We start from the raw sequence: 25,118 nt of genomic DNA on the forward strand, positions 1-25,118 counted from the left end.
GATAGATAGATAGATAGATAGATAGATAGATAGAAGTGCACTATATGATAGATAGAAATGCACTATATGATAGATAGATAGATAGATAGATAGATAGATAGATAGATAGATAGATAGATAAAGGCACTATATAATAGATAGATAGTGTATCTATCTATCTATCTATCTATCTATCTATCTATCTATCTATCTATCTATCTATATAATATATTGCTATTACCCTCATGCCGCCATTTGTGCACAAATGCACACTCAATAGAGCAACTTGGATCTCACTGATTCCTCATAACAGAGCATCTACTTAACACAAGCATCCAAAGTGTCATTTTTCAGTTTATTGGAACTCTGCTAGGTTCCTTTGCATTACTGGAAATCTTTTTGTTAGTCTAGTGCTCTTGGAGTAATTACTGAGAGGGCACTTTATGTACTTGTAAGACATAGCGCCCTCCAATGGTTAACAACCATAATTGCAATGATTGTTGGTCTGTCTATTTGTAAAGTGAGGAGGTAATGAAACTTTCATAATCTCCTTCCTGTACTTGTGGGTTCCTTCAGTAAAGTTCAGAACACCCCAGTCATATTGATTGACCATTCCCTGTTCCTTCTGATGCTGGGACCATCTTGTCACACTGCTGCCTCATCACTCAATATAGAGGAAATAGAAATTTTGAGATTTCATTCACGATTCTCAAAAAGGAAGATTTTTCAGTCTTGAGAAAATCAAACATCAGTTAAAGAGAAAGTTAATATACCAGGCTTCCTTATATAAAAGAGGAATTTGAAAATGAAAGGTGCTTCATGATCCCCAAGATGTCTTCTTTCAAGTGCAGAGGATGAGAGATTTAACAGAAAAACTTCACTATGAAGAACTGGTAATCAAAAACAAAAGGTGCCATACTCCATGATTCAAGAAGCATTTTAATGAGAGCACTAGTGAAGTGATAGGTGCTCAATATCTTGTGAAACTGCATTTAAATGCATATATTTAATACATAACATGTAGCATTACTGTGGCTGGAATTTGACAAGTGAGAGATGAGCCTCTTTCTAGTGTGGGCAGAGAGGTAGAAAAGAGGCTCTTGTGAATGGAGATTAGTAGCACACTTCAATACATGAACATGCACATTTTATGTGAGCGTTAAGGATTTAGGTATATCCTTATTACTTTAATAGAATCTGTTAGGTGTGGTAGAGTGTTGTGGTGGTTTTTTCTGCTCTCTTGTGGCTCCAGAACTGGGAGTTGAAATCCCAGACTGTTGTGACTTTTATTTTTCTCCTGGGTACACCTCTGAGGTGTGTTAAGCTAATTAATGACTTGAAATTTACCTGGGACAGATCTCACAGGGAAAAAAATATATATATTTACATAGTTAAATTTGGTGGTTGGAGGATCTAAGAAAAGGTTAAAGATTATTTACACACTGAAAAAGGAAAGAAAGCAAGATGCAACATTTTGACTGTTGATGAATGAAAAGAATGTGAGAGGGAGAAGGTTGAATGATGGGGACAAAGTGAACCAGGAAATGCAACAGATAGCAAAGGAGGAAGTAAGGACAGCTATGAAGAAGATGAACAATGGGAAAGCCGTTGATCCAGATGACACACCAGTGGAAGCATGGAGGTGTTTAGGAGAGATGGCAGTGCAGTTTTTAACCAGATTGCTTAATGCATTCTTGGAAAATGAGAGGATGCCTAAGGAGTGGAGAAGAAGTGCACTGGTAATGATTTTTAAGAATAAGGGGGATGTGTAGAACCGTAGTAACAGAGGGATAAAATTGATCAGCCAGAACATGAAGTTATGGGAAAGAGTAGTGGAAGCTCAGTTAAAAAGGGACTTGATGATTAGTGAGCAGCAGTATGGTTTCATGCAGCGAAAGAGCACCACAGATGCAATGTTTGATCTGAGGTGTTGATGGAGAAGAATAGAGAAGGCCTGAAGGAGTTCCATTGCGTCTTTGTGGAGCTGGAGAAAGCATATGACAGGGTGCCTCGAGAGGAGCTGTGGTATTGTATGAGGAAGTCGGGAGTGGCAGAGAAGTATGTAAGAGTTGTACAGGATATGTACGAGGGAAGTGTGACTCTGGTGAGGTCTGTGGTAGGAGTGACGATGCATTCAAAGTGGAGGTGGGATTACATCAAAGATCGGCTCTGAGCCCTTTCTTATTTGCAATGGTGATGGACAGGTTGACAGATGAGATTAGACTGGAGTCACCGTGGACTATGATGTTTGCTGATAACATTGTGATCTGTAGCGATAGTAGGGAGCAGGTCGATGACACCCTGGAGAGGTGGAGATCTGCTCTAGAGGGGAGAGGAATGAAGGTCAGTAGGAACAAGACAGAATACATGTGTGTGAATGAGAGGAAGATCAGTGGAATGGTGAGGATGCAGGGAGTAGATTTGGTGAAGGTGGATGAGTTTAAATACTTGGGATCAACAGTACAGAGTAATGGGGATTGTGGAAGAGAGGTGAAGAAGAGAGTGCAGGCAGGGTGGAATGGGTGGAGAAGAGTGTCAGGAGTAATTTGTGACAGACGGGTATCAGCAAGAGTGAAAGGGAAGGTCTACCGGACAATAGTGAGACCAGCTATGTTATATGGGTTAGAGACTGTGGCACTGACCAAAAAACTGGAGGCAGAGCCGGAGGTGACAAAGTTAAACATTCTAATATTTGCATTGGGTCTGATGAGGATGAACAGGATTAGAAATGAGAGCATTAGAGGGTCAGCTCAGGTTGGACGGTTGGGAGACAAAGTCAGAGAGGCGAGATTACGTTGGTTTGGACATGTGCAGAGGAGAGATGCTGAGTATATTGGGAAAAGGATGTTAAGGATAGAGCTGCCAGGCAAGAGGAAAAGTGGAAGGCCTAAGAGAAGGTTTATGGATGTGGTGAGAGAGGACATGCAGGTGGTGGGTGTGGCAGAACAAGATGCAGAGGACAGAAGGATATCGAAAAAGATGATCCGCTGTGGCATCCCCGAAAGGTCTTCATCATGTGTGCACCGAAAAGGTAAAGGCAGGTAACATACATTGGAGGTAAAGGGGGAACAAAGCCAATGCAGATGAAAGGAGAAGGTGAGAGTAGGTGAGAAAAAGTTGAAATTAAAGAAGATGAAGTGAGTCTTTAAAAAGTTAGTCTGGAGAAATGTATGATCCCAGGCTGGGAATAAGCTTAGCTTCTTCTGTTTTTCTTTAAACAAGTGTCTTTGAAGCTCTGTGAAAGAACACAAGCAGAGAGATCAGTGTGACTGTGGTCAAGGGATGTGAAATGTTCTACAATGGGCTTTGTAAGGCTTTTGATTTTAATGGCTGAAATGTGCGCTTTGAAACAGTCTGCTAGGCCCCTCACTGTTTCAGTTATGTAAATGGCTGGCCATTTCACAGAACACAGAAAATAAGATTTGTAGACTGGCAAGGTTACCTTTGTTCTAGATTGAATTTATCAGAGGGACCAGATAAAAGGGTATTTCTGGTGACATATTTGCAAGTGGCACAGCAGCTCTTGTTGCAGCTCAAAGAGCCTGGTGAGGAAAGTGTTTCTTTTCTGTGAAATGAGCTGAAGACAAGAAGTTTGTTTAAGTTAGTTGGTCATTGAAATGAGATCAAGGGAGGAATAGGAAGAAATCTGTTGTGGATGGATCAGTCTGCAAAATGGGGACATTTTGTTTAGTGACCTGTGGAAAGATAGAGCGTTAGGATGGAATGAGAGGACCAGTGGAATTGGGTTCCTTGTATAGTGGATACTCTAAGGTCAGCTCTAGGATTGACTGAGGGCCCTGTCTACATAGGAGAAACAGGTAAACAGCTAGCAGACTGTTTCAGGATGAATATTTAAGCTGATAAGATCAAAGACCTGACAAAGCTTATTTAATACACTTCAGAGTCCTTGATCACTGATCTCTCGGGTTGTGCTCTCTGAAAAGATTTCAAGCAAAAACAGAAACATTCTCAATCTGGGATCACATATTTCCCCAGGTCTTAATGACTGAATAACATTTTAAAGCATCCCTTCATCTTCTCTGAATGCACCTTTTCACACCCACTCTCACCTTTCAATCCTTTATCTGGCCTGGCTTTATTTCCTCTTCCTCCTCTTATGTCACACATATGATAAATAGTATACAGCTGAAATATTGTGTCTTGTGTTTTGTACTTTGTTTCATTTCAGTGTGGTATTAACCTTCAACCTCTTTTTTTTCTTTCCAGATGCACACTGATGCAGCCCTTCACGAACTCCAATGTCTAACTTTACCTGACTCAGACTACAGTAAGTGGCTGCCCAGATGTTTTCTGGGCATTTTACAGTACACTGAGATGCATAACATTGCCATAATGATGACACCGTTGAAGCAATGCAGCAATATGTGTTTCTGCTCTTTTATATGGGATAAATCATCTTCCCGTGGGGTAGGACAGTGGTTAGCTCTACTAACTTATAGCTCCAAGGTTGGAGTCTCAGTTATCCCCTGGGCATTTCTGGTGGCCAAGGCAGTGCAAACTAAAATGCTGTATGATAGATAGATAGATAGATAGATAGATAGATAGATAGATAGATAGATAGATAGATAGATAGATAGATAGATACTAAGGAGACAAACATCCAATACAAAAAAGGCAATTAAAAATAAACAATATGATGGATGGATAAATAAATAAATATGTTCATAGTTTGTTTAAAGCAAAGTTAATAAATGGGAAGAAAAATCAAGTGTGGATAAGTGTGGTTTTCTTGTATTATTTTAATCCTTTGTTGAAGTGCTCTGTAAAATACTGCTAAATGTTAGAATAAAGCACATTTCAACAAATTAAACTTCATTAGTAAAAGTACCGGGGAAAATATTTCAGTCACTAATGCAAATTTGAGCAAAGCAAATTTTACATTAGGTTAGTGCTGCCGTTTAAAGTTATACTACAAATACTAAAGAAAGCATAATGCATTTTTTAATATTTCATTACTTAAATGTTCTCCTAAAAATAAAGGATGTTCCTCCCTTATTTAAAAAACAAACACTAAACTGTATGTCATTTTTTTGTCCTTTGGCCTGATGATCCTCCAGTTGCTTATGTTTAAAGTGTCCTGCTTTATTTTTTCACATAAATAAGAAAAACAAGTTGCCGCTGCCTTCGTAGACGGTGCATTAAACACAGTCTGTCAGATCTGTTCAGGGAGCACAGCCTGTACAAAAAACTTGTTTGAAGAGAAGCACTTTACCACCATTTACTGGCAAGATTCCTTCTGTGAAGGGCATACAGCTGGCATGCACCCTGTGCTCTTGTGATAGGGCTTAATAATGGAGCTGACTTCATATTCTATTTAAATCATACTTGATAAAGACATTTCATGAAGCAATGGTCAAAATCTTTTCAGTTTAAGTTGCACAAAAGCAAAAATGCATTTCAGCAATCAATTTGCTAACATTCTATGTATTTCTTTTGGCAATTTGAGGGACGGGACAGAAGAATCTGCCAGTTTTGAAAACTGTCATGAAGTGTGTGGTGACATTTGATAATTTGTGTATTGCCCACAGATATTTTATGGCTTTGAGGTAGATAGACTGAACTTTATTTGTCCGCAGGAAGAAATCTGGCTTTTTACAGAAGATCTTAAAAATACTCGGACATATATATATATATATATATATATATATATATATATATATATATATATATATATATATATATATATATATATATATATATATATATATATATATATAGTAAAAAAGGCGCTATATAGCGCCCGACGAATACGCAGAGGCACGTGTTCACACTCAAGGATCTTTTATTTTGTTTCTTCAGCCGTGTGACACGTCTTCCCCGTGTCCCACCGGCCCAAACACAGTCCCAAGCACAAAACCCAAACACAGCCAAACACTTTCCTGCTCCACCACTCCTCCCAGGCAACCTCGTCCTCTTCCTCCCGATTCTGGCCTCGATTGCTGGGAGGCAGGCCCTTTTATACCCCACCCGGAAGTGATCCATGTGCCTGACCAGCTGGTCTTAATTGCACCTCCGGGTGGGGCTGATAAACCGTCCAGTGCGGTGGCTGGTTCTTTGCAGCACCCCCTAGCGGCCACCCCATCTCCCAACTGGGCTGCTGTGGTGGACTCCATGTCCCATGGAGCCACGGGGGAGATTGAGGAGGAATCCACTGTTGGGGAGACTGCCCCCAAGCGCCCCGGGGAAGGTACTGCAATGTCCATGACGGCTCCCCCGGGACGTATGCGGCAGAGGCGTCCCGGCCGGGCATGGGACCCAGCTGTCCGTCACATGGCCCCTCCCTCAGATGAGGCTTGTGGGGCTCATCGGCCTGACCCGCGAGGGCCTGTCTTCTCCAGGACGGGGAGTCGGCATTCCTGGTTCCGCGGCTGCTCCCTATCAAAACAGAATAAACAGGTCCGTTAATTTAATCTTGGCTAGTCGCGGAAATATTATAACATGGAAGGAGGATTACACCAGGTATGGCTTTACCAAAACAATCATTGATGTCGAATAAAGTATCTATGATTCCTAAAGCTTAAATTGGTGATCTGGTTTTCTGCGTTAACCTCATATTTTTTCATACTTCTTCCCAAACAGGGGTTGTGAGAGTAAAGTGAATCATTAAGCGCTGATATATATATATTGAATATATTGAAATAGTTTTACTATCAAATAATGCAAACAGTACGCGGCACGTGCTTCGCCCTAATTCTGGGCTCATCAGGCAGTACACACGCACTGCACCCACTCTCGCGAATCGAACCTAAGACGTCAGCGCTAAAGGTGAAGCCTCTCATGTTGCGCTATGGTGTGTGGGTCGTTTATTTGACAGTATTGTAGATCGGGGTGTATATATATATATAACTTTTGAGAATGCAACGTATTGTCCAGGAGGAAAGCAATGTTGCCTCAAATCAATGGCAACCTTTTGTAGGGTGTGTCCCTGAGACTTATTAATTGTCATCGCGAAGCAGAGCCTTACTGGAAATTTGAGGCATTTCAATTCAAATGGGAGATCAGAGGGTATAACGGGGATGCCAGCAATACATTCAGAGTGTGGCGCTCTGCTTTTTCTGTGTAGCTGCCTTCACACAGCCTCTCCGCTGCTTTATAAACGAACGCCATAGAAAGCCATCACCTTGTAAATTGTGTAATGCGTTTTTTGAACAGGTTTGATGCATGGAAGTGATCACTCGTACTGCGTTCAGTAAGTTCTCGTGAGCTGCTATCTTGTGTGATGTTGCGATGTGTACGGCTTAATTTAATGTTATCTAAGACCCGGTACTTAAAAGTTTCTGGCTGCACTCCGGTTGTAATATGACGAAGCTGCGCGAGCTCACTTTTGAGAATGCAAGTATAGTTGTCCAAGAGAAAAGCAATCTTGCCTGAAATCAATGGCATCGTTTTGTAGGGTCTGTCCCTGTGATTACTTGTCATCACGCAGCTGAGCCTTACTGGAAATTGGAGGTATCTGAATTGAAATGGGAGATTAGAGGGTATAAAGGGGGCGCGAGGAATACATTGAATGTGGAGAAACTCTAGAGACAGCGTGTGTATTAACTTTTTAATTTTTCTGTGAGTATTTGGTGGGAGTGTGATGAAGTTGCTTCGGAAGACGCCGTTAGCCGCGGAGCTCAGCTCAGAGCGAAATGAGGTAAATGGGAGGGGAGATGATGACGTGACTCCCCACCGCCTTAACTGTCAATCCCCCACAAACACAGTCTCTCGGAATTTGCATAAGCACACCCCTTCACCTACAATTTTACCTTAGTTACAAAGTGATCAAAACTCTCGTTTATATCCTGCGTCCTCTCATTAAACTTGTATCCCGCATTACCTGTGGGCATGAGAAACACCAGCGGCACCCTGTCTATTAACTTAATTTAAAGTTTAGGTTTACCCCGTGCTTTGTTTCCGAAGTAGCAGCACTCATTAATATGGTAGTATATGTCACTCGCTCGCTTCTTATTGTTTCGCTGCCTTCTCAATTATATAATGCATGTTTTCTTCAGCGCGTTTTGGAGCTCTTCCTGGTTTTCTACGCACTGCGTTGACAGTCAGTTCACGTGATTACGTGGGAGGCGTGATGATGTCACACGAAACTCCGCCCCTCACGGAACTGGCTGAACTCCATTACAGTAAATGGAGAAAAATACCTTCCAGTTATGACCATTATGCGTAGAATTTCGAAATGAAACCTGCCCAACTTTTGTAAGGAAGCTGTAAGGAATGAGCCTGCCAAATTTCAGCCTTCCACCCACACGGGAAGTTGGAGAATTAGTGATGAGTCAGTCAGTCAGTCAGTGAGTGAGTCAGTGAGAGCTTTGCCTTTTATTAGTATATATATATATATATATATATATATATATATATATATATATATATATATATATATATATATATGTCAGGGATGCCAGGGGCCATGACCCGGCCGGGACGCCAGGAGGGACCGGAAGAGGGTCAGAGCCCGGCCTGGATCACGTGGGGTTCGCCTTCCGGGTTGCTTTGGGGGCCACGGGTCAAGGGCATGGAAGCCTTTCCCTGTAGGGGCCCGTGGTCACCGCCAGGAGGCGCCCCAATGCCTTGGGGACTTGTTAACCCAGCACTTCCGCCACACCAGGAAGTGCTGGGGGGAAGGTTTATGACGGCGCCCGGAGAGCAGCCGGGAGGACAGCCGGCACTTCCGCCACGCTGGGGCGTGGTCAGAGAAGGAATGCCGGGAACACCAGGTGCTCATCCTGGTCATCTAAAAAAGGGGCCGTCTCCATTCATTCAGGGCTGGAGTCGGGTGGAAGGAGGACGAAGCAGTGGAGAGTGGAGGCGGCCCGAAGAAAGGCATTGTGGCCAGGACTTTGAGGACTGTTTGGGGTATTGTGCACTAAACTGGGTCTGAGTGACCAAATAGACTGGGGTCTTTGTGACCATAATTTGTAAATATTGTAAATAAACGTGTGGTGGTTTGTGCAAAACAAGATGTCTGCCTGTCTGTGCCCGGGTGCCGTTGACAATATATATATATACATACACTGCCAAAAAAGGAACACTTTTTAATCAGAGTATAACATCAAGTCAATGAAACTTCTAGGTCATTGATCTGGTCAGTTATGTAGCACAGGGGGTTGTTAATCAGTTTCAGCTGCTTTGGTGTTAATGACATTAACAACAGAGGGGCAGCAATGAGACGACCCTCAAAACAGGAATGAATGGTTTAACAGGTGTTGGCCACTGACATTTTTCCCTCCTCATCTTTTTTGTCACTAGTTTTGCATTTGGCTATGGTCAGTGGCACTACCAGTAGCATGAGGTCATACCTGGATCCTACAGAGGTGGAACAGGTAGTCCAACTTCTCCAGGGTGGCACATCAATATGTGCCATTGCCAGAAGGTTTGCTGTGTCTCCCAGCATAGTCTCAAGAGCATGAAGGAGATTCCAGGAGACAGACAGTTACTCTAGGAGAGCTGGACAGGGCCGTAGAAGCGCCTTAACCCTTCAGCAGGACTGACCAGTATCTGCTCCTTTGGGCAAGGAAGAACAGGATGAGCACTGCCAGAGCCTACAAAATGGCCTCCATCAGGACACTGGTGTGAATGTCTCTGACCAAACAATCAGAAATACACTTCATGAGGGTGGCTTGAGGGCCCAACGTCCTCTAGTGGTCCCTGTGCTCCCTGCCCGGCATCGTGGAGCTCGATTGGTGTTTGCCATAGAACACCAGAATTGGCAGGTCCACCACTGGTGTCCTGTGCTTTTCACAGATGAGAGCAGATTCACCCTGAGCATATGTGACAGATATGAAAGGGTCTGGAGAACGTTATGCTGCCTGTAACATTGTTCAACATGACCAGTTTGGTGGGTCAGTGATGCTTTGGGGAGGCATATCCATGGAGGGACCCACAGACATCTACAGGGTAGACAACAGCACCTTGACTGCCATTAGGTATTGGGATGAAATCCTTGGACCCATTGGCAGACCCTATGCTGGTGCAGTGGCTCCTGGGTTCCACACCAGAATGATTAAAAAGGAAGAAAATATGAAGAAAGAAAACCTTCTAACTTGAAATTCAAAATTCAGATTCAAACATGTCTGTAGCTCTCTGTGTACAAATGCAGTTATTCAATAATATTCAGCACTCTTCATAGACACGTCTATCACATGAAGACACCCTCACCCTCTAGTTAAGAGGAGTGTTGCATCTATAGCTGCATAGAAGAGAGCCAACTCATTCAATGATCATTTGAAACAAACAGAACTTAAAGAAACTTGGTGTGTGCACAATATGTTCATGCAAGTAAGTTGATGAAAAAAAATAAAACTACTATACAAGATCTGATCCCTAGAGCCTTAAACAAATAAACCTAGATAAGCATCTAGAAGTAGGAACAGCTCAACCAAAGAGAAAGGTTTAAAAGAATATGTTACTCATTTTTACTTTGGCTAAGATAATACACCTAAATCAAACTAATTATTAATTATAGTTTATTACTAAACTTGTTGCATATCGTCCAGAATTAAGTGACCCATCTTGCATTTAACCAGCCGAGATGTGCACATGTCACTCCTCTCTTCAGGTCCCTACATTGGCTCCCTGTAGCAGCACATATGAAGTTCACATCCCTGATGTTTGTCTACAGAGAAGTCAGTGGGTCAACACCTTAGTATATGGAGACACTGGTGAGGTGTTGTGCTCCTTCTCACTCATTCATGTCTGCCAGTGAACGGTGTCTGGTGATGGCGCCTCTGCGTGTTATCAAGTCTCAATTTCAGACTCTCTTTCTGTGCAGTTCCAAGTTGGTGGAATGAGCTGCCCACCACCATCCGTACTGCTGACTCCCTCAATATATTTAAGATGCAATTGAAGACCCATCTCTTCTGTGAATGGCTGTTTAATTGACAAATTTTACTCTGTGATCTTTCATATTGTTGGTTGTTCTGTTGTTATATTAAATTTAATTGCTTTATTGATTGTTAATCTATGATTGAATATTGTGAACCCGGCCCGGACTCAGACAGGCGGACAAGTTGTTCATCAAACCACCACACGTTTATTTACACAAATATATACAAGTATGGTCACTCAGACCCAGTCCACTAGTGCACAAAACCCCAATACTTAGTCCTGGCAACAAATGCCTGCTCTTTGGACCTCCTCCACACTCTCCTCGTGCCTCGTCCTCTTCCACCCGACTCTAGCCCTGAATGAATGGAGACGGCCCCTTTTATATGGTTCCCGGATGAGCACTAGGTGTTTCCGGCATTCCTCCTCTGGCCACGCCCCAGCGTGGCGGAAGTGCCGGCTGTCCTCCCGGCTGCTCTCCGGGCGCCGTCCAAAGTCTTCCCCTGGTGTGGCGGAAGTGCTGGGGCAACAGGTCCCCAAGGCATTGGGTCGCCTCCTGGTGGTGACCACGGGCCCCTACAGGGTAGGGCCTCCATGTCCTCGACCCGTGGCCCCCAGAAGAACCCGGAAGGCAAATCCCACGTAATCCAGGGTGGGCTCAGACCCACATCCGGTCCCTCATGGCGTCCCGGCCGGGTCATGGCCCCTGGCATCCCTGACAATATTTATGAGTTTTCACATCTTTTCACTTGTGACAATCAACTTTTGTTACCTGTCCAAACAGGCCCAGGCCTAATGTTACTCCATTATGTTTACCTCTTTTGTAAGCTGCTTTGAATAAAATTGTCTGCCAAGCAAATAAATATAAATGTAAATGTGAAAAATGCTGTAAGAATCTAAAGTTGTTACCCAGAATTTCAGAAAGAGTTAGTGACGACGTTTCTTCCTTCGCCTTGCTGATTTGGCCGGGGTGTGCATCTCCGGGTCAATACCCTGTAAAAAAAAAATGATGGCATAAGCTGGTAAACCAAAAACAGATTGTAACAAATGTAATGTCACACACACATGCGAATGGGAGGCAGCTCAAGGGTCTAAATGAGAATAATTCCACGCCAGACCAGGGGGTGGCAGAGTGCACTGACCTTTTTTCTCACGTTCCTGCAGACCTTTGATAGGAAATTACGCCTGGCTCTAGTGATGCAACTTCCAGTTCCGGGACCTTTAATGATGTCTCTTCCGGTGAAGAACACATGATCGAAGAGACTTCCTGTTCCGGCCCTTTTGATGGCATCACGTCCAGGTCTGAACCTATGGAAGAGGACCCTTCCACTTCCGCCCTCGATGACTTCACTTCCTTTTCTGGCCTTTAATGCCGCCATATTTGACTAACCTAATAAGTTCTGTTTTGGACTCTGTTCTGAGCACGTCAGTGCTAGCAATTTACCCATTTGCAGTCAGAAAATATTAAATGGGTGGCTGCCCCAAACCTTTTTATGACTTTTGTGTCTGCTTTTTGTGACAGTAATCATATTATTCAAAAACTCAATAATAGAGAGAAAAACTGTGTAGGAAAATGGCAAGGTATGAAACCCCAATGTAATATTAAGCATTTTGTGCACATCGTAGAAGAATGTAGGTGTGTAGTGCTGCAGTGCTCCTTGAGATAAAATCAAATGTCACCCCTGGCACATCGAGGCAGGTCTAAATGCCACAGTGGATGAATATCCAGCAGGGCTCAGTGAGTAGCTGCATCAGCTAAGGGGCCCAAGGGGGACGCACTCACACCACACGGCTGGTTCTCTTACAGTGTTCTTCTTTTACCATTCTGTTGTCTATGGATTTTAGAGGTTGGAACAATGCTTTAGGCAAATTGAATAAGGAAAAACAAGGAGAGTAGTGTAGAATGCTACACTACTGAGACTAATTATTTAAATTGTTTTGAAATGCACGCAAAGCCAAGTGGTGGCCCACCTTAGACGACTTTCACTGCACATTTCAGGAACATTCCAGACTCAGGGCTTGTTTTAATAACATAATTTTTCAATGTCCACAATTTTTTGTCTTAAAAAGTCTGAATCCCCCACCATTCACTGTGTTTGAAGATGTACAATACTGTATGCCTTTAAAACAAAAATGCTCTACACAGTTTTTTTTTCTTTTTGGTTAACTGATTTTAAGAAGTAGCTCATTTTCCTTTTGGGGTTTGAATATTCACAGGAGATGCTCGCTGTACCAGCAAAAATATAACCCTATTTGGATGAGAATTAATTTTGTCAGACGTGCACACACACACACACGTCCTTTTATACAAGTACTTTTATTGCAGTATTGGTTTATAATCTGAAAACCTAAAGACGCCGCCACATTCACGGTATCTGCTTCTCAAAAGGTGAAACGCTTGTGTCAGGGAGGCTAGATAGCAATTCGACTTCACGCTTGAGATCCTCGACATGCAATTTTTTTTTTTTTACATTTGCATCGCCTGCAAAAAAACAAGCACTATCATTCTGTTTAATTGCTCTGTTCAAGTCATTCGGGATTTGCTAATATTGGAAATGCTCAGTGTTTTAGTTGAGGTACACATTCCTTATTTAGATCAACACCTTAAAGCAGGGGTGTCAAACGCCAGGCCTGGAGGGCCTCAGTGGCTGCAGGTTTTCATTCTAACCCTTTTCCTAATCAGTGCCCAGTTTTCACTGCTAATTAACTCCTTTTCCCTTCATTTTAATAGGCCTGTTTTTAAGGATTCAGCCTTCTGGATTGATTCTTTCTTCATTATATGACAGCCAGACAGAAATGAGATGTGAAACGAGCCAACAGATGACCAGCTAAACTGGGATTTCAAACTCCAACCAATCTCTTAATGAGAAGGTGATTCTTGCTGTTAATTAAACCCGTTATTTAATTCCACTGCTATCATTCTGTATTTCCAAAACTGTTGATTTTCTGTTTTTTCTAAGACGAAAGTCAAAATGTTTTGGTGACCTGAGAGTTCAGCCTTACTGAGACCAACACCTTTCTTTATTTTTAGATATTGTGTGATGGGCACAGGTGACCTGGTCACGTGGCGGTTTGTTTTGTGTCTCATCATTGTTTGGCTACTAATTAAGGAAATAAAAAAACAACTAAGGAGTCAAGTTAATTAAAACTAAGGCAAAAAGAAGTTAATTAGCAGCAAAAACTGGTCACTAATGAAGAAGATGGTTAGAATGAAAACTTGCAGCCACTGCAGTCCTCCAGGACTGGAGTTCGACACCTGTGCCTTAAAGGCTCAGCAAATCTTTTCTATTTATGAAAACCTTAAAAAATGTCAGTTCTAAACACAATGATAATTTAAGTTGTAATTCATACATCATATTCACATGCAGTGCACCTAGCAAACCCTTTAATGTTGTAATTCTGCTATTTGTGTACTTAAATGTCTAAAGCAGGGGTGGGCAATGTCGGTCCTGGAGAGCTGCAATGGGTGCAGGTTTTTGTTCCAGCCCAGTTTCTTAATGAGAAGTCAATTATTGCTAATGAAGCACTTTGTTCTCAAGTAACCATTTTGATGCTTCACTTTAGCTTATTAAGTTTCCCCTCCCTTAATTGCTTATTTCAATCTTAAACAGCTGCATCCAGTGTTTTAATGGCTTCTTATTAGCAATAAGATGTAAATGATAAAGCAGCTAGCAGTTCACCATCTTGCTTGTTTCGATTTACATCTCTGTGTGTTCATCACGCACTGTTTTATTTATTAAAAAAATATGACAGACTGAAAATTATCCGTTTTTAGGCCTCAAATCATTTGGATGATATCCTTGGAAAAGAAAAAAATCTACGATATAAGAACCTTACACTGCAGACTAACAAGCCATAAAATTCAATAAGGTCTGAGATTGGCAAGGCTTGGTTTCTAATTAAGTAATTGGGTTGGAGTGAAAACCTGCAGCCAATGTGGCTCTCCAGGACTGACATTGCCCACCCCTGGTCTAAAGCAGGAGATGGAAATGTGTTACTCTAGAACAGGGGTGGGCAATGTCGGTTCTGGAGCGCCACATTGGCTGCAGGTTTTTTTTCCAACCCAGTTTCTTAATGAGAAGTCAATTATTGCTGATGAAGCACTTATTGCTTAAGTGACATTTTGATGCTTCATGTTAGTGGTCTCGCTTGTTAAGGTTCCCCACCCTTGATTGCTTATTTTAATTTTAAACCACTGCATTCTCTGTTTTAATGGCTCCTTATCTATATATATAAAATTATTTTCGCGTTTGAAACGGAAATTACGTATGACCACGCGAAACGGAAATTATATATGAGCACGGAACATTATAATACAGGAACTAATCACTTTGTTTGTGGACGCCATTTTTATATCGTCTTTACGAATTGTTATTATTTGTGTGAGAGTTATTTTACTGATATTGAAAAGAAATAAATACAAACACGCCGATCTATCCCATAGAAGTGCGCCCTACGTCGCCCTCTCCCAGCCCTTCTCTCTGAACTCCAGCGCTGAGCTGTCCGCCGTCAGGCGCGTTCTGACAGAGAAGTTTTATTTATTCGTCCATGTCACTGTCGCGGAAACTGCTACATTGTAACTTTTTTTTAATTGCCAGTACTTGATAGTAGAAGAGATCCAGAAAACAGCTTTACGTCTTTCTACTTTTTAACTGGGCCGAGCTGTAAACAATGTGAAGACAAGACCGCCTTCAGTGGCAACAGGTCGTGAGAACAAAGTGGACGCTGAATGCGTGGAATGTCGGGCTCCTCCACCGGGTCGAGAGCTTTGCAGTTTCGGGCAGCGTCCTCTCACACTTTTTGTGACACTTCGAGTGCCCTGTCGTCTCCTGGGAGAGTGGAAATCTTTGTGAATGAGTGTAATCGGCACCATCGAAGCAAAATTCTCTTTGTAAATTGCACTGTGCGAATACTTACTGTCCCTTAAGGTGAGTTCGGGTCACTAAAACCCCGCAACATTCAAGGTTGCTTTAGTGATGAATTCTTTTAACAACATGTAGGGTTTACATCTAAGAAGATGTACCGACCTCTTCATGTAAAGTATTGGACTTGGGAATTGTTTGGACCTTTTTCATGTTAAGCACAGAACAGCAGCGTCCATATTTCTCAGAATAATTTTTCTCTTAAATCACAGGCACATAGTGCAACGTTGTCAGGCAGAAATTTAGAAGATCACATACAAAATGTTATTTCTATACCACACCGGTCGTGTAGCACCTTTCACAAGGGATCTCCTACTGAGAGATGATCCAAATACTGTACATTTAAGCTGCTGTTAGTACTACTTACCTGCTGTGTTATAGGGCCTTTAAAATGTACTTTACCCTAAAGCACTCCAGTAGTGCTCAATGTATCTTTACTTCTTAAATGTTAATGTTTTACTGTTTAATAATTTATATACTACATTTTATTTTTTTCCCTTGCACTCAGTGAGCGAAGCTACTGGGTAATCAGCTAGTTAGCAATAAAATGTAAATAACAAAATAGTTCTCCATCCAGTTTGTCTTCATTCGCATCTATATGTGTTCATCATGCACTGTTTGATTTAATAAAACATGTAATGGAAAATGTGACAGACTGAAAATGATCTGTTTTAGGTTTCAAATTGTTTGGATGATATCCTTGGAGAGTAAAAAATGTACGATATAAGAACCATACATTGCAGACTAACAAGCCATAAAATTAAATAAGTTGCAAGACTGGCCAGGATTGGTTTCTAATTAAGCAGTTGGGTTGGAATGAAAACCTGTAGCCACTCCGGCTCTCCAGGACCGACATTGCCCACCCCTGCTCTAGAAGAACGTTTGGCTCTTTAAAAACTAAAGAGATACAAATAATAATTTTAAGAAAAAAAAAACATACTACTATAATAAATAGTAAAGACGACAATTTACAAATGAGCTTGAATCCACACCTTAGAGCCTGTGCTTTAGGAAGAACCAAGAGAAATTTACTGTATTTCTTATGCCAATCATGCTGTCGAAACTCCAAAAATGCCACTCAGCATTTGGCCAGAAGACCACACAGCATGCACACAGAAAGAGAGGAGAAGCTGAACACATTCTCTGTCTAGCTATTCATGAATGTGTTTTGCTTTTCAAAATATTTTGGTCAAATATGAAGTCAGCTGTTATGAAACTGTTGAATGATTTGGGCAGTAAATAATTCCCCAAAGAGTAAACACCACATCAGATATTGTTTAAAATCAGAATTGGATACTATATAAACAGATAGCGATTGTTTTTTTAAGCATGATGCTTTATAATGGCATAAAGATTTCTGGTGTAATCGGCAGGATTTGTCCTACAATAATAGACCAGTGAGCATAGCTGAGGAAATCAAAAGCCATATTTTACCCTGCCCATCAGTCTGCAGCCACTGTTCCTGTTTATTGACTCATGCCAGTCAGAGTTCACAATATTCAATCCATGCTTTGGGGCAGAGTTACATTTTTTTTTTTAAATCATTAAAAGACTAAGAGATTTATATTACCTCAAAAAATACGGCCTTTATCAATCAAAGCTTTGAGTTGATGAGCCTGTAAAAACAGAAAATAACGATGGAGGTTTGATAACGACACCACAAGAGAGATCTTTCAGCCTGTTTTTTACTCTGATGTACTTGCCTGATCCTAACATGCTCCGTCACTAAACAATGCTCAGAAATGGCTAAAAGCTGCTAGAAACAACTGTCATGCGACGTCACGTGACGCAGTGGCGTAACTAGGGGCAGACAGAGGAGGGTCCCGGGCGGCACATTTTTGGGGGTGGCATTATTCGTGTTTAAACAGCAGGGTTTGGAAAAATATCACTCATGAATGAAAAAAGTTAAATTCTCTGATTTCTACCCACAAATGCTTCAAAAATAATTTTCAGACTGCCCTTTTGTGCCAGCATCAGACACAACAGTTGAAATTTATGAGAGGCAATAACAAAAATAAACATATTCATTACACCAATAATAATATTTAGGAAGATAAACAACTAATTTACAATTTATAATTTAATTTTGTTATCAATCTGCGCAAAAAACATCCCCACCTATCACTTGTAAACTACACTGGTTCTGGTTTTCGCAGCGTAATTATATTAAACTAATAATTAGAACATGGCTTATCAGTGCGTTTATACTTTATTCTTGTCTAGTTGATGCTTATAAATAATTACAGTATATGTGAAAAATTATTGCTGTTTCTCTATACATGAATAAATCTATGCAAAAATAATCTTGATTTTTCACTATACATCATTTTACCTTTTGGTTTAAATACGTTAACATATTCAGATATGCTGATGGGTGGTAAACTAAAGCACTGCCCCTCCCTGAGCGGCAGGAACTTGAGCTACACCACTGGCCTGAATTGCAACTAAACGCCTGACCCACTTTCTCAGCTGTAGTTTGGCAGCGGTTCTTCTTCTTTCTCTTGTACAGGGTGGGCCATGGAAAAGTAGCACACATCCAACACTGGTGCCACGCTCTTTGGAGGAGGCCGTAGCCACTTCATGACCAGAAAATTGGTGTTTGGTGCGCGGTGTCGGGAACATGAATAGTGGGCCTAATTTTCTTTGAATCAACTGTGATATGGACATTTAGAACAATTTTACAACCAACTAACACCAGAAGAAGAAATGTACTGCTTTTTCCAACAAGATGGGTCAACATGCCACACCTCACGCAACTCACTGGCACAGGTTCATGAACTGTTTACAGAGGAGCAAACTGTGAGCAAAGGTTATGGCCACCACGTTCCCTTGCCTTGTCCACATTTTTATCTGTGGGGAAATTTAAAACAGAAAGCGTATGCCAACAATCCACATACCCTTGATGAACTCAACGAAAATATCACAAACATTATCCGCAGCATCACTGTTGAAGAGCTTCAAGCAGGACCAGCCAACTTGCTCCAACGTGCCCAATGATGTATAGGCGTGAACGGGGACCACTTTCAGCATCTGTTATAACTTGTAGTTAAGTCAATTAAAATAATCCACTTGCTCGTTCATCTAGTCATACTATCGCCGGAGGCGGCCTACTTTTTCGTGGCCCACCCTGTAGTATCGAGTGGAGTCCCTGTTGATTCAGGTTGTGGAAATATGCAATGGAATGGAGAATAAAAAAGGGAAGTTAAGTTTCGCTAGGTCCAGGATTGAGCAGTTGGTAGAAATGGATTTCAATGAAGCTCACACATACAAAATGTCTGCTCTGAAACCTCTTTTAAGTATCACAAAGCCCTCATATAACTCCTATTCAGTGCAGCTCCTAGACATAAAAGTGATAGAAGGCACTGGAAGCCCTGCACATCAGCAAATATCAGTCCAGGTTTGCAAAGGTGAGGCTTCGTTTCTCCCTTTTTATAGAAAACAGGCTGCTTTACTGTCACAACTAGTGACAAGTGAAACAATTTACAGTAAAATAGAGTAAAACTTAATGCTTCACTTGCTAAACAAAATGCATTACGTTTCCTTTGAAACTCATTCCCGTGCCACTAGAAGGAAGCTGTTCAGTCTTGCCTGTTAGTATTTAGAGTTATGAACTGAACATGTGCCTGTCTGTCATTTAATATTTAAGTAAAAATTTTTCCTCTCAAGGAAAAATAAAAATCACTGGACTCATTTCCTGTCATGGTTCCGAAATCCGTAACATCCCCAACTTTCTCTGCTGTTCTTTTTCTGTTTTTCTGTGGTGGCGATCTTCACCACCACCACCCGATCAAAACACTGTGGAGCCCCTACATTGATGGATTGAAGGTCAGAGGTTCACATGACCATCATCATCTAATTATTTCACGTGAAGCCTGAAAACCATGAGGACTGATTGAGCTCATTTATGTTAAGTAGAATGCCCAGTGGTGGCTGGGTGGTCTCGTGGCCTTGGAACCCCTGCAGATTTTGTTTTTTTTTTCTCCAGCCCTTTTGATTTTTTTTTTTTTTGTTTGTTTTTTTTCTGTCCTCCCTGGTCATTGGAGCTTACTTTATTCTTAGTTAATTAGCATTGCTTAATTTAATTTTTTTCATGTAAAGCACTTTGAGCTACACCATTTGTATGAAAACATGCTATAGAAATAAATGTTGTTGTTGTCACGTGTAGACATTTTGTTGAGCCGCTAAAATTGTTCTGCTAGTAAGATTCCCACTTTGCCAATTACGATGACAATCTTGCCGATTGCAATCCTGAAGATTTATCAGAGACAGAAAATAAATCTGAAGATCACCTGTGGTGTGCTGGTGACAGACAAAGTTTTTATCGGTACAGTTCACTTTGGTAAAATGCGGTTTGATGTATCGAAAGAAATATTGTGTTGCTAAAGATGAAGTTTCATGAGGAGACATAAAAATAACAGCAGATTTGTTTTCTACCTAAATCTAATTCAAGGCCTGAAATACACTCAAATTAAAAGGTCTGAAAAGCAGATAACTGGGAGGGCTATGGACTGCCCAACAAATCTCATAATATAATACTAGGAGGTACAAATGATGGACGCAAGTTTTAAAAATATTGTACTACAGAAATTATTCTATGAAGATCCACCAGATCCCATGGTGGAACCAGCATAATAAATATAGTTAATTTTTCATTTTAGCTCTTCCCCAAAGTGAGGGTCTGGAGTCTTCCTTCAGATAAACTAGAGCTGCTCATCAAATCAGTTTGAACGAAGGGTCCTGATTTACCAGTGCAGCACTCTAATTAAAGAGGAACTTTTTATCATCTGGAAGCAGAGGGAGCAAAAGATAATATGAGCAAATATTAGCTGCTTATCCACACAGAGAGAATGTCCTGAGCCTCCCACATTCATGTGTATTTAGGAGGCACCTCAGTAATAATGCAACACGGGAGCAGATTTTGAAATTGAACGAACCTAGGAAAAATTGGAGGACATTATTATAAATGTGTTTGCCACTGTCTGGACAAATCTATTGAACATTGTCTACCCAAAGCATTGTTAATGTCAATGCCAGTTACAGAGAGAAAGCTAAAAAGGCCGGAAATGGAAATATGGGATCCACCTTGGAAAAAAAATAAGCATGTGATCAACTGCTTGTTATACAAACAGAAAAAGACATGAAACAAAGTATTAGAGTCATACATAATTATCTGAGGGCATTAAATTAATGTGTAATATATAGTCAATCCTCATGCATTTCACTTTTCCGACTTCAAGTATTCACACAATTTTATTTTTTTTTACTCTCACATTGGTAACCTTGTAAATTTATAGGCTTCACAGCAATGCGCAATACAGAAAAAAGTAGAAGTGGAAGGGAGTGGAATTTGGGTCTTGCACTGATTCATATGGAAGGGCGTACTCTCACATAGATTTCTGTGCAAGCCCTGATCATGAAACCTCCCAGATTTCGAGGTTTGATCGACTTTTTTTGCCAAGGGGGACGGAGTACTCAATTGGATACAATATCTGTCTTGTTTCCTCCCATTGTAGAGTAAAGAGCTCCCTGTGTATTTGTTGCACGTTTTCATTGTTTTGCTGGAAAAAGCAAGTATTGTGTTGCAATTATGCCCCCAGACCTTTGGGCTGTAACCCCAAAAGTGCTAAGTCAAGTGATGTGGCTTAGTGTGGAAGTAAAAGCATTAGATAAACTTCCTGTTGGCAGTCACTGCCTTCCGCCAGTTGGTGGGAATGAATCAACCGGCTGACTGGACACATTTGATCCCATCATCAATTGCAGCCTTTAGGTTAAACATCAACTCCCTTCTGCTGCAGACATGGAGAAATTTGTTGGAACCCCTTCATGAAAAAAGAAGAACCTACAATTGTCTCAGAAATAACTGGAAACTGAGAAATCTCACTATTGTTTATTCCGTATGTAACAAAAGTCCGACTTTACTTTGAGTTTTGATTCAACAGACTATTTCAAATAATAAAGCAAATGAAAATGGAATGGTCAAAAATGATGGGACCCTTCACCTAATATTTTGTTGCAAAATGTTTAGAGGCAAGCAGTTCCTGTAGCTCTCAATGACATTTCTGTATTTGTCCACAGGTAGTGTAAGAGCCATTTTCCTAGTTCTATAAGATTCATGAATATTTTACTAGATGACAATGCATAATCTAAGGGGGGTTCCTATAACCCCCGTAAATAGAATTGTATTGGTATATTCCTGCCATTTCTAACAGCTTTGAGTAAACAATATTCTTCAGTTAGTGACAGCCTTGCCATGAGTAAGGTGTGGAAGGCATTAGGTTTTAAACCGTGCCAACCAGCCTACGGGCCTTTTGAGTTTTAAGTAACTCGTAAAACAGCACTTATTTAAGTGTTGAACCGTATGCTTATAGCATACAGAAGAAGAAATTAAGAACCGTTAAGTATAGAAAGAAGAAGCTAAGAATCATTAAGTATAATATGAAATTAAGAACCTTTAAGTATAGAAAGAAGAAGTAAAGAACTTTTAAATTTAGAAATAACTAAAGTTTCTCAAGAAAAGCTAAGTTTATAGAAGATACATTTTTTCCCTTTTTTTTGCCTTTTATTCTACGTGTTTAACTATTTTATATTTTATTCTTGTGTGGATTATTTGCTTTTAACTTTCACTAAATATTTTAAAAATGAACTTTTGGACTTTAAGATTTCATTCGGCATGCGTTTACCCATGCTTGACAACGCCTTACGCCACAGCGGCTACAGGTAGTTTGACCCACTCTTTCTGATCAAAGTGCTCCAGCTGTCAGGTTTGAAGTGTCTTCTCCAGTCTGCACGTTTCAGTTCTTTCCAAAGATGTTCAATAGTATTCAAATCAATACTCCTACATGGTCAATTCAGAATAGTCCTTTGCTTTGTTCTTAGCCATTCTTGGGTGCTTTTAGCTGTGTGTTTTGGGCTTTTATCCTGTTGGAGGATCCATTACCCATGACTGAGACTGAGTTTTCTAAGACCAGGCAGTATTTTTCACTCCTGAATATCTTGATAGTCTTGAGAGTTCATTTTTCTCTGCAAAAACTCAAGGCACCCCATGCCAGGTGCAGCAAAGCAGCTCCAAAACGTAATTGAGGCTCCTCCATACTGCACAGTGGGTATGGTGTTCTTTTCTTTGAAAGTTTCATTTTTTCGTCTGTGGACATTAACCTGTAAAGTTTAAGTTTTGTCTCATCTGTCTAAAGGACATTCTCCCGGAAGCATTGTGGTTTGTCAGTATGCATTTTTGTAAATTCCAGTCTGGATTTTTTTTTCTTTCTTATAAGTTGAGAGTCCTCCTGAGTCTTCTTCCATTGAGCCCACTGTCACTCTAAAAGCGACGTATGGTGGTATCAGACACCTTAACCTTTGAGCTCAAAATGCATCTTTTTTTGGAAGTTGTCTTTGGCTTTTTCTCTGCCATTCTCACTATCCTTTTGCCCATTCTGGGGTTGATTTTCCTTTAGCGGCTGCATAGAGGGAGGTTGGCTACAGTACCATGGATCTTAAACTTCTTAATAACTAGGGGAGTTCGGCCCCTGTTCGCTTCGCTCGCAAACCCCCCAGTCTGCGCTACATGACAGCCACTTCACATTTCTACCGCTCGCATATGTGGATTTCACTTTCACCTAACAACAAATCTTTTCCCTGATGGTAACATGAATTAGATGATCTACAAGTCTCCAACTTAAAGTATAAATCCGAACAATAGTTACATACTTCTGTCATACCACCTATGTCCATATATTCAATCTCTTTTCGCTGTTCCGTTATTTCACTGAGTAATAATTTCCGTTTGTTAGCGCTAATGCGATCTTTATTATCATCTTTTTGAGACTTTCGAATTTTAGTACTTTCATTATCTCTAACCTGCTCTGCATGTGCATCATGTTCTAATTTGTCATCTACTCTTTGTCTTTTATTTCCGGCCCCGGGCGTAGTTAAATCTCTTGGCACAAAGTCTCGTCTCAGGGGACAGGAAATTGTCTCTCTGAAAAAGTCTTCTCATCCCTGGATTTTTTTTATATAATAGAGAGATATTTACAACTGTTGTCACAGGAACATCAAGCTGCTTGGAGATGGTCTTCTAGCCTTTGTCTTTAAAATGCTTGTCTATAATTTTCTTACTGATATCCTCAGACAACTATTTCCTTTGCTAACTCTGATCCATGTTCAGTGTGGGACACACAATGACACCAAACATCAGAGTAATGGCTTTTGTCCATTTAACTTGGCTGAATGTCAGATTGCATGATTGGAGACGTGTGTGATACTTAAAGAAAAGAGCTAGTTTTAAAAATTGCTCAAATCTAATTATTTGTGATCGTTTCTAGGAGTACCAAAAAATTGGTCCTGGCCATTGTAGTATATCTTTGTAAAATAAGCAATGCTTTATCTCTCAATGACATATCAAAGGCATGCAGGTATACATGGGACAAATGCTTTTCATTTCATCAACTTTGGGGGACATACAGCACTCTTTCAATAAACTGTAAGGGTACTAAAAAATTTGTTGATGTCTGTATTCTCACAAATGTCATGACCCTTAAGGATCTCAAGTGGTCCACAAAGCAATCATCACTGATTGATTATTTCAAGCTGGTATGTGTTTCACAATGCCCAATGCCATCCTCCATTTGTGAAGGACAGAGTGTCAGAGGCGATGTCACGACCTCACTGGTCTCGGTGTCTTCCAGCAGCAGCAACTAAAGCTTCTTGTTTTTTTTTGTAACTTCAACTTTATTGTCATATGTACTCATTAAAATGAAATTCTTATTCAGCCTAGGCAGGACGAAGGAAACTGTGGTGGAGGTCCACAGCGGTCCTGATGTGCAAATCGGATATCCAACCTTAGTATAGGGGCAAAAATCTAATTGAACCATCTAGTAGCTGGTTCCCTCTGGATAGATGGCACTTGCTGATGCAGTTTTATCTAGTAAAGTGAATGATAAGAGGCCTTGGGGCTATAATTATTTCATCCTTTTCTCAAGGTTTAAATGGGTATGCTCGGTAGCATGGAGCCACAGTATGGAATGCCAAGTGCCTAGTTTGCCACTTTTGGTAAGCAGAACTGGAGCTGCGGGGTGAACTGAATGTATATTGATATGTTAGCACAAAAGGTCACAGAATTCTAAGTCCAGGTTTATACTTCATGCAATGCGCGCTCCAGCTACGCAAGCATTGTACTGTTTATACTTGTGCGCGTACTTTACGTAAATCTTTAAGATTCCACCAGGTGGCAGTGCGAGATATCACTATGGTGAGAACAGGTTCGGCTTTGCTGTGCTGTGTTGCCTGAAACATCCATTAAATTGCTAGGACATCTTAACACAATATCTCTGAAAAGGATGCATGTTTAATGATTAAATTCATCAATCCAGGGATGCGCCCATT

Source organism: Polypterus senegalus, chromosome 14 (assembly GCF_016835505.1).
Source record: "Polypterus senegalus isolate Bchr_013 chromosome 14, ASM1683550v1, whole genome shotgun sequence".
Lineage (NCBI taxonomy): Eukaryota > Metazoa > Chordata > Cladistia > Polypteriformes > Polypteridae > Polypterus > Polypterus senegalus.